At 43.3% G+C, this 10,433-nt stretch overlaps 1 long non-coding RNA gene across 1 annotated transcript; it reads right to left on the minus strand.

Annotated features, from left to right (window-relative positions):
* Positions 1-6,417: 6,417 nt before the first annotated feature.
* LOC124015756 lies at positions 6,418-9,791 on the minus strand. Its single transcript, XR_006835218.1, has 3 exons — positions 9,650-9,791; positions 6,728-6,855; positions 6,418-6,644 (listed from the first exon to the last, which is right to left on the minus strand). It is a non-coding gene; the product is annotated as an uncharacterized LOC124015756 (long non-coding RNA).
* Between the last annotated feature and the right edge of the window lie 642 nt (positions 9,792-10,433).

Here is a 10,433-nt window from a genome sequence, read left to right on the forward strand (position 1 = left end):
TATTCGTCGCCAGACCCACCTGCTTCAGGTCATCTACAAGGCCATGCTAGGCAAAGTTCCGCCTTATCTCAGTTCACTGGTCACGATGGCAACACCCATCCGTAGCACGCACTCCAGCAGGTGTATCTCATTGATCATCCCTAAAGCCAACACCTCATTCGGCCGCCTTTCGTTCCAGTACTCTGCTGCCTGTGACTGGAACGAATTGCAAAAATCGCTGAAGTTGGAGACTTTTATCTCCCTCACCAACTTCAAACATCAGCTAGCTGAGCAGCTAACCGATCGCTGCAGCTGTACATAATCTATTGGTAAATAGCACACCCATTTTCACCTACCTCATCCCCACAGTTTTTATTTATTTACTTTTCTGCTCTTTTGCACACCAATATCTCTACCTGTACATGATCATTTATCACTCCAGTGTTAATCTGCAATATTGTAATTATTCGCCTACCTCCTCATGCCTTTTGCACACATTGTATATAGACTCCCCTTTTTTTTCTCTGTGTTATTGACTTGTTAATTGTTTACTCCATGTGTAACTCTGTGTTGTCTGTTCACACTGCTATGCTTTATCTTGGCCAGGTCGCAGTTGCAAATGAGAACCTGTTCTCAACTAGCCTACCTGGTTAAATAAAGGTGAAATAAAATAAAATAAATAAAAATCATTGAATCACAGCCTACTTTGCCAAATGGGGGATTTAACAAGCGCATTCGCGAAAAAAAATCACTCTCGTTGCACCAATGTGTACCTAACCATAAACATCAACGCCTTTCTTAAAATCAATACACAAGTATATATTTTTAAACCTGCATATTTAGTTAATATTGCCTGCTAAAATGAATTCCTTTTAACTAGGGAAATTGTGTCACTTCTCTTGCGTTCTGTGCAACAGAGTCAGGGTATATGCAGCAGTTTGGGCCGCCTGGCTCATTGCGAACTGTGTGAAGACTATTTCTTCCTAATATAGACAGCCAACTTCGCCAAACGGGGGAGGATTTAACAAAAGCGCATTTGCAAAAAAAAGCACAATCGTTGCACGAATGCACCTAACCATATTTAGTTAGCAGTGTTAGCAGGCAATATTAAACTAAGAAAATTGTGTCACTTCTCTTGTGTTCATTGCATGCAGAGTCAGGGTATATGCAACAGTCCTGGCTCGTTGCGAACTAATTTGCCAGAATTTTACATAATTATGACATAACATTGAAGGTTGTGCAATGTAACAGCAATATTTAGACTTATGGATGCCACCCATTAGATAAAATACAGAACGGTTCCGTGTTTCACAGAAAGAATAAACGTTTTATTTTCTAAATGATAGTTTCTGGATTTGACCATATTAATGACCTAAGGCTCGTATTTCTGTGTGTTATTATATTATAATTAAGTCTATGATTTGATAGAGCAGTCTGACTGAGCGGTAGTAGTTGCAGCATCAGGCTCGTAAGCATTCATTCAAACAGCACATTATTGCGTTTGCCAGCAGCTCTTTGCAATGCTTCAAGAATTGCGCTGTTTATGACTTCAAGCCTAACAATTCCCGAGATTAGGCTGGCAATGCCAAAGTACCTATTAGAACATCCAATAGTCAAAGGTATATGAAATACAAATGGCATAGAGAGAAATCGTTCTATAAAACTACAACCTAAAACATCTTACCTGGGAATATTGAAGACTCATGTTAAAAGGAACCACCAGCTTTCATATGTCCTTATGTTCTGAGCAAGGAACTTAAACGCTTTTTTACATGGCTGTCAAGCCCTGGCCATAGAGAGCTGTTTATTCTCTGTGTTGGTTAGGTCGGGGTGTGATTAAGGGTGGGTTATCTAGGGGAATTATATGTCTATATTGGCCTGGTATGGTTCCCAATCAGAGGCAGCTGTTTATCGTTGTCTCTGATTGGGGATCATATTTAGGTAGCCATTTCCCCATTGTGCTTTGTGGGATCTTAACTTTGCATAGTTGCCTGTGAGCAACTATGCAACTATGTTTCGTTTTTCTTCTGTTTTGTTTGGTGAGTTTGATTATTTATTAAACGTGGAATTCTACACACCCTGCGCCTTGGTCCAATCATTATGACGATCGTGACAGAAGATCCCACCACAACAGGACCAAGCAGCGTGCTCGGGAGGAGATGGCATCCTGGTCTTTGAAGGAGATCAGGGAGAGAATAGCCTGGACTTGGGAAGAAATAATGGCAGGAGACAATGGTCTGCCATGGAAGCAGGCGGAAGCAGCGAAGGAGGGACAGCGACAAAGTCGGGGAGGAAGGCCACAGAAACCCCAATAAAACATTTGGGTGGGGGCACTTGGAGCAGTGGGCGGAGCTGAGGAGCGAACCAGAGTCGGTCTGGGAGAAGAAGGAGACTTTGGAGGAGAGAGAAAAGGGAGAGTTGTTGAGTTGGTGGAGGATGCACGGATTTGGACTAAAGGAACTTGTTATCAGTTTGGTGCCACATGAGTCAGCTCCCCGTACTCGTCGTGAGAAGTGTGTTAAAGTTGCGGAACAATTGCCGGCTATACGCACCAGGTCTCCAATGCACCTTCACAACCCAGTATGTCCTGTGCCTGCTCCTCACACTCTCCTTCAAGTGCGCTTTCCATGTCAGGTGCGTCCTGTTCCTGCTCCTCGCACTCTCCTTGGAGTGCATGTCCACAGTCCAGTACGTCCTGTGCCTCCCCGCACTCGACCTGAGGTGCGTGTCACCAGCCCGGTGCCACCTGTACCGGTCCCACGCATCAGGCCTCCAGTGCGCCTCCACAGTCCAGTACGTCCTGTGCCTGCTCCTCGCGCTCATCCTGAGGTGTATGTCACCAGCCTGGTACCACCAGTGCCGGCCCCACGCACCAAGCTTCCGGGGACAGTTCCCAGTCCAGAGCTTCCGGTTACAGTTCCCAGTCCTGAGATGGTCCACAGTCCAGATCCTCCTGCGACGGTCCACGGTCAAGAACCTCCATCTCCAGGGCAGGAGCCTTCCTCTGCGCCGAGGCCCAGTCCGAGCACGGCGTCCAGTCTCGTTCCATGGCAGGAGCCTTCCTCTGCGCCGATGCCCAGTTCAAGCACGGCGTCCAGTCCAGCTCCATGGCAGGAGCCCTTATCTGCACTGATGCCCAGTCCAGGCACGGCGTCCAGTCACGCTCCATGGCAGGAGCCTTCCTCTGCGCCGGTGCCCAGTCCGGGCACGGCATTCTACCCGATACCATATCCGCAAGGAAGTGGGTACTTTGCCCCGCACTGGAGCCGCCCCCGACGTTAGATGCCCACCCGGACCCTCCCCTACTGAGTCTGGTTTGAGTCCACACCTTGGGGGGAATACTGTCACGCCCTGACCATAGAAAGCCTTTATTCTCAATGGTGGTTAGGTCAGGGTGTGACTAGGGTGGGTTATTAGGTTATTGTATGTCTATGTTGGCCTGGTATGGTTCCCAATCAGAGACAGCTGTTTATCGTTGTCTCTGATTGGGGATCATATTTAGGCAGCCATTTTCCCCACTGTGTTTTGTGGGATCTTGTTTGTGTGTAGTGGCCTGTGAGCACTCCATGACTTCACGTTTTCGTTTTTTTTTTGCTCTTTATTGTTTTTGTTTCAATGAAACATGTGGAGCTCTGCCTTGGTCCGACATTCATTATAACAACTGTGACAGTTCATTGTTCATTCAGTATAGTTGTAATTGTCATTATTACAAATATAAATTAAATCGGCCGATTAATTGGTATCGGCTTTTTTTTGGAATCCTCCATTAATCGGTATCGGCGCTGAAAAATCATAATCGGCTGACCTCTAGTATTGAGAACCTCGCTGGTGGTGTCGAAGCGGTGGAGAAGGCGGAGGATTTCCTTCATGGTCGTACCCAGTGGAGCCAGCTGGTCGTGGAGTACAGTGTCCATTTCCCAACAATTGTGGTATTACAAAGAGAAGGTAAATTAAGTAAAATAGGTTACTTGGGTACACTTAATGATGAATGCACAGCCATCATTGTTGTGTAAAAGGACTTTGAAAGGAGATCTGCAGCTCCAACTGCTTATTTAACCCCTAATTCACCTTCCCCTTTCAACAAATATACTGCTTGCACAAGATCAGATATACAGTGAGCTCCAAAAGTATTGGGACAGTGACACTTTGGATTTGAAATTATACAAGGACTATGGGGTTAAAGTGCAGACTGTCCACTTTCATTTTTTGGGGTATTTTCATCCATTATTGGGTGAACCATTTAGAAATTACAGCATTTTTTGTACATAGTCGCCACATTTTAGGGGTTACAAGTTTAGTATTTGGTCCCATATTCCTAGCACACAATGGTTACATCAAGCTTGTAAACTCTACACAGTAAATTTGAAAGTGTTGATTTAACAGTGTTAAATGTAACACTGTCGGCAAGTACATATGGCCCCACTCTACACAGAGTAAAACGTGATCAAAGTGTTACATTTATAGTGTTGAGTTAACACTGAGGAGTGCAAAAAGTTAACACTGCACTATACTGGCTGGTGTTAATAAAATGTAACACTAAGAGGTAATCAACACTTTGAGTGTTATAGTGACACTCACGGGTGTTGATCTAGGGTGACTCCTTTTAGAGTAAAAATGTGTTTACTCTATACAGTGTTCATTTATTTACTCTTCCCCCATGTAATTATAAATTATACTTTGTAAAAGCACTTGGAATTTCACAATAAACTCAAGCAAAGCTGTTTCAACATTCAAATATGTGTATTATGACCAAACCACAAGTCCCAGCCCTAGCTTAAACTGTTATCAAGTAAGAGTACAATGTATTCAAAAGAATCCCTTGCTCCATATGACATGAGCAAATGAAAAGGTTTGTGGTAAATTATATCATTTACATGAAATACCTTGCATGGTGGACTTTGCTTCAAAACAACTTTAAATGCATGCAAATTATCATCAAAACATAAGGTTTCAAGAGCTGACCCAACCCCAAAAAACATTTTCCTCTTTCAGAACAATAGCCTTAATTTTGTAAAATACTGGCATTTCAATGACTACTTCACCAGATATGACCAAATCAAGACGATATTCTGTACCATGGTGCTATACCCATTTAAAACATGTGTGCACTGAGACATTCAGCTTGGCAGCAATCTCATGGCTTTCTTTCAGCTCATTGAGCCTTGACATCTTTCCTGGACCTATAGCTAGTCTATCCTGGCTGAACGTTTCCCAATTATATGCCATGTCATTTTGGTGTTTCTTGGTTAAGGTCATTAAAACTCTTCAGTTGCTTTTTATAGAAATTATGTTTAGCCTCGTAGGGCATACACCACGAATGAAGAATGAGCCCAATATTCCTTATACGACGAGGATAATGCATCATGAAGTGGTGTTTCGGTAACAGATTTCTATCAGGAAACAAATACACAAAAAGTCTATGATGTTTAGCAAGTGTGTCAGATGGATAGTCATTCCCTCTGTTAGTATAGGAGAAAACACAATATTTACCATTTGTAGTAGTAACAAAAGCAGCTGCCAGTATTTATCATCTTTCTCTACCAGATCACCAAATATCAATGGCAAATTACGGAAAAGAGCCTTTAGCCTTTAGACCCAAATCATTGCCCCCATCATCCAATTTGAGTGCAGGTAGAAAATTCCTCCTCTCTGTGTTGCCATAGTAAAATGAACGAACTCTACCGTACACATCTTTAGCAGTCACAAAGTTGGCTTGTATATATTGTAACACAAGTTACCTCAAGTTGTGCAACTCCTTCTAAAATGTCATGCATTATGTCAACAGAAAAATTGTCTGTAGTATTGAAGTACAGCATAGAGTTCAATAAGCAAGCATGCTTCACACCGTACACATGAGGTAGTTTTGAGTTTGACTGAATAGTTTGACAATGGTCTGAGTGCATTTCCCAGTGTGGCAAAAACAGCAACAATAACGAGCACTAAATGATTCCACAAAACCGAACAGGTAATGTATACCAAGATTATCTCCAGTTACTTGGACAATACTGCCATGTATACAACCACTGAAGAAGGGAACTTCAATACCCTCAGTCTCAAGCACTTTCAAATCACTTACTATTGGCTCAAGAATGGAATCCAATCCATAAGTTTTAAGGTCCTGGCTATGGAAAAGTGCGCATAAGTGAATATTTACCAAAATTGAATTCAACTTTGGGGTAACATTTCCCAAAGTAAAGTATTTACCTCCCAACTTGTGAATATCCATTTTCGATCCTTATGGATTAGCGGTCTCAAAGTCATCATAAGAGTTGAATTTGCAACACATTTTTCTCTTTAGAAGAGAGGATGTCTCTTCATATATAGTCCATCTTCCAAATCAAAGTTAACTCCATCTTTAAAAAAGCTCTGAGCTCAGCAACCCTTGGAGTCTCCTTAACCTTCCCAATGTCTATGTTGTACACAAATGTTTGTATGAAGGTGTACATGTTGCGCAGCATTCTATTGTAAGCAGTACCAAAAACAAAGAGAGTCTTGCAAAGCTCATCGAAGGCAACAAGAGCTCTCATTGACTTGCACAGCAAGGCTCGCTTGTCCAGGATGATGAAGTAAGCATGGATGCTGCTCTTCCTGGTCCCGACTGCAAGAAGATATGGTTCGCGGCTCTGGTCAATCGCATCAAGGTGCTCCTGGATACTGGTTCCTGCCTGAAGAAGACAAAAACTAACACCATCATTAGTTCATCATAACGGCTGCAGCACTGACCATGAATAAGAATGTCAATACAAACCTTTTGGAATATGACAAGATGCTGTTCAGCTTGGGATGCAGACATCTTTCCTGGTCTTTTGCGGCCTTGTGATGAAGGAGGAGTCAAATGGAGCAGGAGAAGGATGGAGGATAGGTCACTGTCCCATCCTAAACAAGAGATCCTGATTAAAATGGTATATTCCTCCAGTGACATTAACATTTCAGAGTTATTTGAAATACACTGCTCAAAAAAAATAAAGGGAACACTTGAACACAATGTAACTCCAAGTCAATCACACTTCTGTGAAATCAAACTGTCCACTTAGGAAGCAGCACTGATTGACAATACATTTCACATGCTGTTGTGCAAATGAAAAAGACAACAGGTGGAAATTATAGGCAATTAGCAAGACACCCCCAATAAAGGAGTGGTTCTGCGGGTGGTGACCACAGACCACTTCTCAGTTCCTATGCTTCCTGGCTGATGTTTTGGTCACTTTTGAATGCTGGCGGTGCTTTCACTCTAGTGGTAGCATGAGACGGAGTCTACAACCCACACAAGTGGCACAGGTAGTGCAGCTCATCCAGGATGGCACATCAATGCGAGCTGTGGCAAGAAGGTTTGCTGTGTCTGTCAGCGTAGTGTCCAGAGCATGGAGGCGCTACCAGGAGACAGGCCAGTACATCAGGAGGCCGTAAGAGGGCAACAACCCAGCAGCAGGACCGCTACCTCCGCCTTTGTGCAAGGAGGAGCACGGCCAGAGCCCTGTAAAATGACCACCAGCAGGCCACAAATGTGCATGTGTCTGCTCAAACGGTCAGAAACAGACTCCATGAGGGTGGTATGAGGGCATTTGCCAGAGAATACCAAGATTGGCAAATTCGCCACTGGCGCCCTGTGCTCTTCACAGATGAAAGCAGGTTCACACTGAGCACATGTGACAGACGTGACAGAGTCTGGAGACGCCGTGGAGAACGTTCTGCTGCCTGCAACATCCTCCAGCATGACCGGTTTGGCGGTAGGTCAGTCATGGTGTGGGGTGGCATTTCTTTGGGGGGCCGCACAACCCTCCATGTGCTCGCCAGAGGTGGCCTGACTGCCATTAGGTACCGAGATGAGATCCTCAGACCCCTTGTGAGACCATATGCTGGTGCGATTGGCCCTGGGTTCCTCCTAATGCAAGACAATGCTAGACCTCATGTGGCTGGAGTGTGTCAGCAGTTCCTGCAAGAGTAAGGCATTGATGCTATGGACTGGCCCGCCCGTTCCCCAGACCTGAATCCAATTGCTCACATCTGGGACATCATGTCTCGCTCCATCCACCAACGCCACGTTGCACCACAGACTGTCCAGGAGTTGGTGGATGCTTTAGTCCAGGTCTGGGAGGAGATCCCTCAGGAGACCATCCGCCACCTCATCAGGAGCATGCCCAGGCGTTGTAGGGAGGTCATACAGGCACGTGGAGGCCACACACACTACTGAGCCTCATTTTGACTTGTTTTAAGGACATTACATCAAAGTTGGATCAGCCTGTAGTGTGGTTTTCCACTTTAATTTTCAGCATTTGTGTCAGTTCCCTCATCAACTGCAGATTCTGCCATATGGATCAGCTCCTGAAGTTCAGGTCCCTGAGTCGCCTTGCTTAGGGTCTTGCTCAGCATGATGATCTTTTGCTTGAATGTTATTGGCCCCCTCTCCAAACAGCATCACAAAAAAATAAGACAAAAACATTCCACTTTAACATCCAAAGGAGAGTTTGAGTAAATCACCAGCCTACACATTCATTGAACTACTATTACGGGCCAACCTGAATTGGCATCTAGAGATTAAACAATTTATACAACTTAAAACCGTTTTTTTAAAGTCTTACCAAGCCCTTCACATTAAGAAAGCGTGGAAATTCGGTTAGGATGGTGGAGCATTTACTCGGGTCGTGGGTCAACTTCTTCCTGTACTCAAAGGTCAATTTCATATTCTGTTTGACTGTTTATTCATCAGAACAATGCTTCATAATAGAAATGGCCTTTCGGCACTGGTTTTAACTCAGGGTAGCCAACGTGGATGGACTGGACTCCCTTTCAGCAGTTGGCCCTCCAGAATATAGTTGAGTCGGCCGTTTCTCTGATGAAGCCAAATTCCTCTGAATGGTTTTAATTCTATAAGAGAACTACTCCACTATTAGGGTCGTAATAATGTTCCTTAAGAAAATGAACATGGTTACTAATCTTGAAAGAAAAAACAAATAACCAAGTCCCATTTGCTCAGATATCATACCAGATGAATTAAACGCAGATCCCCTTTATCAGTTGTAATTTTTAATTACATATCCATATGCGGTGTAGGGATCCTTTAGGTATGGGAACAAGGAGACGATGCCTTTTCAAATGTTTCTCTCACACTGCGCCGTGGTGATGTCCTGACAAGAATATAATGTTATGTTTAGACGGCAATCAGAATCTCCACAAGCAGCATTGGTCCCCATTCAGCTAAATATCAGGAGTGATTTTTGATTCACATCGAGTTTGATACAAGATCAATCTTCTACCAATAGCAGTGGATGGTCAGCAGTAGCCTATCCAATTATGCGACTGAGCTACTGATACAGAAGTCATTTTTAACATTCAGCAGATATGGGAGCAAGTAATGTGCAACCATTTTCATTATCTCTATTAGCTGTAAAAAAAATGTTTTTAAAACAGCAGTGAAAAATCCATTGAATTGAAGAATTAATTACAAATGTAAATTCTTTGCTTCGTCATCAGATCTTTGACGCTTTTGTGGAGGGCTTCCATCCCCGCTAAAAAGTATTGTATCATCAACTGACTCATGGTCTGAACCACCCACAACAGAACTGGCAGACAGGACAGAAGATTATGCCGTAAACAAAGACATGCATGTCAAATGTATGGTTATATTGAAAGTGATGCCACAAGTAACTAAGACATGAAAACCAGAACATACCTTTAGCATCATTGTACAGTGTGAGCTTAAAAACACCAAGATTTGGCCGTGTCACCGCCTCCTCAAACACATTCCCATCAACTTCAGTTCCAGACCCATCATACAGCTTTGCCTCTGATAAACTAGTAAGTGGGATCTCAAATGTCAGGAAAGCTGTGACAAACATTTAAAAAACAACCTACAATTAGAATTGCAATTGTAAATGGTAAGACTAATCAGACTGACTGGTATGAAAACAATACATTTATTTCCAATCACAAATGAAAAGTTTCCCTCCAATCAAAAGGTCTTCAAGTGTCAGGTAAATGATCTTGACATATTTTTGTTGTTCACCATTGAATTTCACCCTGATCAGCATGACTAGGTCTGAAAGCAGTTACTGGTACGAGATAAGGCCAAAACGGATGAAAAAGCATTACATTTGTATTTCAATCATGACACATTATATAAGGATGACTACAAACATTTTCACCAATACTCCTGCAATGCTAATTTCAAAGTATATTATGAAAATATTGGATCATGACCACAACTTGTTTGATATTACTTGAAGCAGGTCCCAAACTACAGCAAACAGACTATTGAACCATGCCCCAGGACTACCTGACATGATGACTCCTTGCTGTCCCCAGTCCACCTGGCCGTGCTGCTGCTCCAGTTTCAACTGTTCTGCCTTATTATAATTCGACCATGCTGGTCATTTATGAACATTTGAACATCTTGGCCATGTTCTGTTATAATCTCCACCCGGCACAGCCAGAAGAGGACTGGCCACCCCACATAG

This window comes from Oncorhynchus gorbuscha, linkage group LG01 (assembly GCF_021184085.1).
Source record: "Oncorhynchus gorbuscha isolate QuinsamMale2020 ecotype Even-year linkage group LG01, OgorEven_v1.0, whole genome shotgun sequence".
In the NCBI taxonomy this organism is placed as follows: domain Eukaryota; kingdom Metazoa; phylum Chordata; class Actinopteri; order Salmoniformes; family Salmonidae; genus Oncorhynchus; species Oncorhynchus gorbuscha.